Source organism: Cyprinodon variegatus, unplaced genomic scaffold (genome assembly GCF_000732505.1).
Source record: "Cyprinodon variegatus isolate N-32 unplaced genomic scaffold, C_variegatus-1.0 Scaffold548, whole genome shotgun sequence".
NCBI lineage: Eukaryota > Metazoa > Chordata > Actinopteri > Cyprinodontiformes > Cyprinodontidae > Cyprinodon > Cyprinodon variegatus.
Window position 1 is genome coordinate 543497 of NW_015151001.1, and position 8644 is coordinate 552140.

Consider the following 8644-nt stretch of genomic DNA (forward strand, 5'->3'; position numbering starts at 1 on the left):
TAGTACCACTGTGGCACCAGCTGATAATGGAGATACTGAGGCACCAGCTAACCATAGTACCACTGTGGCACCAGCTGATAATGGAGATATTGAGGCACCAGCTAACCATAGTACCACTGTGGCACCAGCTGATAATGGAGATACTGAGGCACCAGCTAACCATAGTACCACTGTGGCACCAGCAAATAATGGAAATACTGAGGCAACAGCTACCCGTAGTACCACTGTGGCACCAGCTAATAATGGAAATACTGAGGCACCAGCTAACCATAGTACCACTGTGGCACCAGCAAATAATGGAAATACTGGGGCACCAGCTAACCGTAGTACCACTGTGGCACCAGCTAATAATGGAAATAATGGGGCAACAGCTAACCGTAGTACCACTGTGGCACCAGCTAATAATGGAAATACTGGGGCAACAGCTACCCGTAGTACCACTGTGGCACCAGCTGATAATGGAAAAACTATGGCACCAGTGACCACTGTCCCTGCAAATGCAGTAAGTAATAAAAATAACAAAAATAATAATATTTCAAAAGTAGGAGAGAATGAATGAAATTTAAAAACTGTGACTTTTATTTGATTATTTTTTAATCCCCAATCAGCTGTCCGACTACACCACCGCTTCTTCTGCTTATCCAGTCACAGCCACACAGCCATTCTTGCCAGGTACGGTTATAGCACCAAAGATGTGGGAAGTTTAGATTCAACCTTTTGACTGCACATGCAGATAAACAATAACAAAAAGTCATTGAATACCAGTTAAAGGTGCCTTACTAATATTACATTTTAATATTTTTATCTAATAATATTGAAATCTTGAAATATTTAGTAAAAGTGCTTTTAAAAAATTTTAGGCCTGTTCTGCAACAAAGCTGTAATAATTTGTAGTATTTTGATCTGGCATGAGAGTTGATTTAAGTCCGATAGATAAACAGGGAGAAGGTTAAAGATTAGAGTGATGCGAAAAACAGCTTTTGAACCCTAAACACTTGGAGCTCAGCATCAAAAATAAATACCAGGAGAAACATGAAAAGATTCTGGTCGGCAGGCATTGGAATAATTAGATTGCTACAATTCCAGAAAAACTATTTCATGAGTTACTGAGAGAGATTCAAGCAACAGTTTACATCTCTCTTTTTTTTTTTTTTACAAATAAAGTTTTTTTTTTCTCAACTAAAACTTTATTCTTTTATCTTCTAAAAGATCCCAAAGGGAATGAGACTATCTAATTGGGAGATATGGTGTGAAATTTTTCAGAGTTTGATAAGTTTTTTGATTAGATATATATTTAGTGAAACATTGTTTTGTTTTTTTTGTTTTTAAATCTATATCTATGATTAAATCTTACTTTTTTTTTAGATCTCTTTTTTAAGAGTAATTCAATTTTCTTTCTTCTAAATGAATTGTATTTTATAGGGAGCCATAAGTTTTTCCATTTGACTGGAATCATGCAAGCACAATGGGCACAAGCGTCACACCCCTCAAAAACAATTTGTTTCCAAGTTCCCAAGATTTTTATTAAATGTTCACCTGATCTGCAGTTTCTTGATTTAAAAACAAATAAAAAAAATCAAGTTTATTAATATTTAAAATTGCCTTATCTTTCTTTCTCTTCTCTCTTACAGCTCTGCTTGTCACCATGTGCATGCTGGCTTTTCCTCCAGTGTAATTAACTGACTCCCACTACGCCTAAAACAGGTGGAACTTCCCAAATGATGCCCATCGCTTTCTAAATTCAGTAATTTAAACTCAACATTTATCATGCACAGATTTTAGTTTAGCAGAAACTATAAAGTGCTATTTAAGTTTCTTTTTCAATGCCAGTTAACAAATTTGCAACCATATGTGACTGTTATACTGAGATGGGAATGTCAAATGCTTTGATTTAGTAGTACTCAATATTTCTTCTGCTTTGACTATTTGAGCTGCTGTAACCAGTACATTTCTCCACTATGAGATCAATAAAGTCAATAAATAAACAAGTTTTTTCACAAAACTGTTAGAGTTGTTCTCTGACATAGATGAAATGCAAAATGTGTTTTAATGTGACAGAAATCTTCTTCGAAAGTTGCAATTTAAGAAAGCGTAAAGCATTCCGGTTTCAAGGTCTGGCTACCTTTACTGTTTCATCTGTGCATTTTTTTTCATGTGAATTTTGAAATCTTAAAAAAAATGATCTTTTATCTAAATTTTTTTCTTTTAACATTATCTTCCTGTAGTCTTAGTTGCGATGTGTGTTCATACTTTATCTATCACTAAATGATTAAGTCTCTACTGGCTGATGTGTTAGTGAAAGAGAGAAGCAATAATGCTATACAAAACAATGCTGAAGGTCATTTAATATCTGCAGGAATTCAAATAATGATGTTTTGTTTTTAATAGAAGGTTGTATCTCTATTTATTTGTGTAGCAGTTGAATAAAACTGTATTCCTGAAGGATGCAATTGATCAAGTCTTTTTATTTAGTTTTTACAGCTGAATTTTCTTTACATCTTTTGCCCTTCTGTTCTATTAATTTAACATGATACCTGGGACCACTGAACATATTCAAAACCGGCTAGATTGATCAGATGCTGGTTGCTTGATGCTTGTTAGAAAGACTTCCTGTAATGTCTAAAAAGAATCTTGAGATCCAATCGTTCAACTGAATGAGGACTAAGTGTTACTACAGACTAGGAATATTGAGTTCAGAGGAGTCTATTTCCTAAGAGATGAGAGAAAAGATGGTAGAATTTTTTGTTTTGAACATTTCCAGAATGTCCCCCATGGAAACAAAAATCAGCCGAAGGAAATATTGAGTAAAGATTGATTCTGGGTTTTCATAAAAGGACCTGAAAAACACACCTTTTTCAAGGTTGTGCAAATGTCTGCCTATTTTACGCAATTTCTGGACTGGCCACTTCAAGTTTTGCAAGAAATAATAACTAAAATGGTGACTTTGACACATGGTCACTAAGTTGGCAGAGTCAGGGCCAATCCCAATAAGTGGGCTTTGAACATCCTCCCTAACCCATCAATCACTACATAGAGTAGTTACAATATAGTAGACTTTATAGTGAACTTAGTTAACTGACCGGATGGACAGATGATCACTATTTTTCGCTCTTGCAAAGATTTCTGGGATATATCTGCTTGTCTAGTGACCATGGATGCACACTGCTGTTAAAGGTGCATTGTGGGAAATTTTGAGTCTACCACTTTTTCATCCACTTGACATTTGGACACTCATAAAATGGTGTAACCTCTATTTATTGCTTTATATAGGGGTTAGGGTGGACGTTTGGACACAGCCCTGTGCTCCTGTTCTTGGGCATTCCAGCTGAGGGTACAAGCGCGTAGTAGGTTTCAATTCTCCAGAGCATTCTTTGTCCCCACCCCATGCATCCTTGATAAACATTTAAGCTCATCTGACTTGCGGTGAAGTGTATTGTCCCAAACTATTGCTGCATATGGTCTTTTAAGTAAGCAAATATTTTTTGAATGTTAATGGTAATTTTTATAATATTCATCTAACTTAAATTAAGCATAACCTTAGATGTACTGAAATAACAATACTATAAAATATGCAAAGTAATAACTCAAACCTTACATTTAGTTGATCAAGATCTCTCTGTTTAAATTCATCACATTTTCCTAACCTTCCAAAATAAAATATAAATATTAAAAAAAAACATACTTGATAATAAATGTATGGTTTAATCAATTAGTATGATTTATTCTGTTAAATATCATGAATAAGAACCTTGTAGAGAAAAATTATCACAGAGACCTTCATAATATTCACTTTCAATTCACTGAGGGGACAATTTCTCTAACAGTTAAAGAAAGCCAATTTTAAATACAAAGGCAAGGCAAATTTATTTGTATAGCACAATTCAGTACAAAGACAATGCAAAGTGCTTTACATGATTAAAATATAGAAAATAAAACAGAATCAAAGCAAGTAGGAGAAAAAAAATTAAATAAAAAATGCAGAAACAAAAAAAGAATATTAAAAACAGTTGGAATAAAGAAAAAAAAAGTTGAACTAATGATGTTTCAGTTGAACTGTTTAACTAGAACAGTCGAAGGCAATCCTAAACAAATGTGTTTTTAGTCTGATTTAAAGGAACTCAGGCTTTCTGCACTTTTACAGTTTTCTGGAAGTTTGTTCCAGATAAGTGGAACATAGGAACTAAATGCTGCTTCTCCATGTTTAGTTCTGGTTTTAGGTATGCAAAGCAGGCTGGAGCCAGAAGACCTGAGTGGTCTGGAGGGTTGATACACTGATAGCAAGTCTGTGATGTATTTAGGTGCTAAGCCATTCAGGGATTTATAGACTAACAGGAGTATTTTAAAGTCTATTCTCTGAGATATAGGGAGCCAGTATAACAACTTTAGAACTGGGGTGATGTGGTCTACTTTCTTAGTCTTAGTGAGACAGCTGCAGCTGTCTGATGCACTTTTTAGGCAGATCTGTGAAAACACTGTTGCAGTAATCAATTCAACTAAAAATAAACGCATGGATTAGTTTTTCCAGATCATGCTGAGACATTAGTCTCAAACCAAGCTTTCATATGTTGGTAACACATTTTAAAGAAGAGATTTAAAATTGAAGTAGATGAATTATGTTAAAACAAACATGAAAGAAATTTATGTTATCCCTGTTACTATCTTCTATAATATTCTGGTTTTTAATTATATAATTGGTCATTCACATTTTGAAATAGCACAAATAATTTACATTGTCAATCAGACATTAAGTCCTGTAAATGGAAAAGTCACACCCTAAAAACATATTCTCAATACTTTTAAGATAATTCTCCTCTATCAAAACAATAAAAGCATAAATAATGAAAATATGGTATGAAATTTCTGACTACTTTATTTTTTCTAAAATACCATTATTTACATTTTCACTCTCCTAGCATTTTTAACCAGTTAGACTTGCCATAGATGGTCTTTTATATTCTAGGGTTTATTTTTGTTTTCTCTCCTCACTTCATATATGTCTGTTACCTGGCTGTGGTGCTGTGTTAGAAGGGCCGGAGGCTGATTAGGGGCTTTGGGGGAGTAACACCCTGGCTGACTTTTTGAATAAACTGAAAAGCATGTAGAATATCGCCATTTTTCTGTTCCCTAATGCTAATGATCAAGATATAAAAAGGCGTAAGATAGAAGGTGAGGTTCTTCCTCTTTAATTTTTTGCTTATATCAATAATTATAAGTATGACTGCAAAATTTTGTGTTGATGCTTAATCTTTTTCTTTCTTTGTGTACACCATCTGAGAAAAATCCCTTCTCAGATTGAACTGGGGAGATCAAATGAGGATTGGACATTCCCCGTGAAGGGAAGTAATGTATATTAGTTTAGCAACTTATAATATCTGCCAGTAGCTAGGTTTGTTAAATTTAAAATATCAGTAATGATGAACTCAATATAGAGGTGAAAGTTGGAGATAATTTTGATGGGGATAACAATAATTAACGGCTAAAACATTTTTCATATTATAATATAGAATTGATTTATTAGCTAAAGTGTGGTCAATTTGCATTAGCATAACATAACAGAGGAAATAACTTGAAAATGCATTATTGCTAAGGAAATATGTGCAGATAGGGTATCACAGCTGTCTTAATTGGTAATAATAAACTACAGTTTAGAAACAATAAAAACGACTTTTGGAGAGGTGTTCTGAAGTAATAGTGTCATCCTCTGAGGTGGACAACTTTGATAAATCATACTTTGCCCATGAACTGCAAACTTTAATGATAACCTAAAAGTTAATGGATTAGTTATGTCTATAACATCTCAATATAGGGGGCATGGAATCTAAAACGTCACAAATCTAAAACAACAGCTTCAAGTGGATGAAAAACAAATATCACAAAAACTATAATTATTAGAAATCATGGGAAGGGCTTGGCACACAAGATGGACGCCTCAGTTTATTACATCTGCAGCTGTAATCAATTCCAATCATTCAATGAAACTAAAGACCGAATATATGAACTCATAAGATAAAACAACTTGGGTATAAATAGGTTCAATGAACATTTTGAAACTGGTGGGGATGGCTGAGCACTTGCTGGATTGGCGAGGGCTCCTAACAGCAAACTTTTGATTTGTTTTGGGGATGTTAAAGCAGTTGTTAATTCTTTTTTTTTTATTGGACCACCTATTATGAAGTATATTTTCAATTGCTTTACCTGGATGCTTTGCAACAGATGAGATGGAATCGATTCTAAGATTTACAGAAATGCGGACTCCTAAACTTTGTGAACAGAGAATTCGTACTACAGTTCTGTGCTCTGAAGGAAGAACACTTAATGATGACAAACTACTTGAAGGGAAAATCCAATTTTTCAGGACTCTGCTCCATTCTGCCTCTGGGTTATGACACCGATGCTACACAGGAAGACTTATCAATCAATGAGTTGTGGTGACCCAAAAACTCTTATGATTCAAGCTGCTTGTGGTAACAGATGAATTGGCGGATTGCTCGAACAATGAACTTATCCTAAAACTGACATTAAACCCATTTCACCTGTTTGAGAGGACCAGTGCTTAAGAAGTGACCTTCTTTTCCAGGACAGGAGTGGGTCCTGACCACATACACGTTCAAACACATAGATACATTCACACAGAGATCCAGATGCACCCCAATTAACACACAAATTTACACACACATATAGTGAAAAACATGTGACATACACAAAGGTCCATAGGAGGTATAGGTTTAATACACTGGCATTTATGCTAGAAGGGGCTACTAGGGAATATAGTGTTATTTCTATGACACTGAAAAAAAAATGCAATTAAAATACAATTATAATTATAACTTCAGACAATATTATTCTCAATTTGCTGTGACAAGCTGTAGAGTTCAGAATACAAATAGTTTGAAACTACTCTTTAATTATCAGTGAGTCAAATGATAAAGTGTATAAAACAGATTAAATATCTCTCAGTATCTACACATTTCTTTAGAGTTTCAATGTAGACCATAGAACCTCTATTACCCCATATTAAATGCAACAATATTGAGCTTAGGCAGAAAATAATAAGCAAAAACATCCTTAGGCTGTGCAGGATAGATACCTTTCAACTGACAGGCATTGAAGTGTAAGATATGTTTGATGTCTGCTGCTGATACACACTGGAATGTTCTGCTGAATATAGATTCAGACTTGATATAGCATACCTTGATACAGAATGACTTAGGACCTGATTTGCATCAAAAGTCCTTAACCTAGACTATATTAGAAAATAGGTTTAGATTGCCCAGTCTATTGTAAGTAGTTTGCTTAAGTGGAAATGTTTGAAATTAAACTGTCACAGTCAGGTTGAAGGTTTGACAGGACCCAAATGCAGAGAAAAGTTTGAGGTGGTTACTTGAATATTTTAATGAAAAAAGTTTAACAAAAGCAAAAATACAAAAATATAAATCAACAAAAAAACAAAAATGCTCAAAACATAGAATACACAACAAGAAGGGGACAAAGTAATGATGACAAAGGAGAATAAATGGGAAAGAAACAACGATCAGGCTAATTAGCAGATTGGGAGCAGGTGTGAACAGAGGCAAAAAGGGAGCTAGAGAAACGGAGACTGACCCGAGATGACAAACAGGAAATATCTAAGATACTCAAATACAATCAAAAATATCTAGAACACAAGAATCGAAATAAGTACAATGAAAACTCAAAATAAAATGTGAACAGAACAAAAAACTATGAAAGTATGGCTGTAAGAGGCCTATTGGCCTGGATCATACATATACAAATTATTGAATATTGTCTCCAATTTTTGACACCCTTATAAGAAGATTAATTATTTTGCTGAGAAGACATTTGACAAGTATTTGATTTATATCGATTGGCCCAGGAACTGTGGTTTATTACTCATAAACCTGAATAATCATGCCTTATGACACTTACTGTGTGTGCGCACTGTGCATTAAACAAGTATGATGAAAATTAAACATAACGTTATACCATCTATGCTGTTATAGTGACTGTGGCAATTCCAAACGTCAAGATAGAAATGGTGATAATGTGATTTTATTAAAAGCTGTAATGCATAATCACCCTAATTTACGTTTATTTAAAAAACAAGCTCTCTGTACATTTGCGTACTATAAAAAGTAGCGATTTTGCAATATTCATGTTTTAACACAACTGTACGGAATTCAGTTCTATTTATATCTAGCTAAGATATATTATGCGTGGTTTATTGTAAAACTATGCTTAGATTTGCGCAGTTCTTTTCCACAGCCAGAAGCCATTTTTCTTTTCACTGAATGAATTCTAGGAAACCACTTTGTTCCAAGTCAGCTCTTGACCACCATTGGTCTGCAGGATCATTTTAAGGGCTGAAGTGCCCCTCCCCAAAGCTCTTGAAATTAATGGTGCACTGCATAGATAATTGATTCTTAACCTTTATGATAGTTCCTGAGTGAATAATTTGGGTTAAGACCCACTAGGCAGACTGTTTAGCTTTGTTAGCTAGGTTCTGCTATTACAAAATGGAGCTAATAGTTAACAGATTATAGGAGACTCATCCTAAAGAGTATTTGGTTATATTTTAGCCATCAATTTCAATTGGTATTCAATTTCAATGTGTTGTCAATTTCAAAATTAACCTTATAAATATATA

General features: G+C 34.2%; 1 long non-coding RNA gene across 1 annotated transcript; it reads left to right on the top strand.

Moving 5' to 3' along the window:
* The first annotated feature begins 6 nt into the window (after positions 1–6).
* LOC107095456 lies at positions 7–2425 on the top strand. The gene is made up of 3 exons (XR_001481745.1): positions 7–502; positions 609–672; positions 1632–2425. It is a non-coding gene; the product is annotated as an uncharacterized LOC107095456 (long non-coding RNA).
* Positions 2426–8644: the final 6219 nt, after the last annotated feature.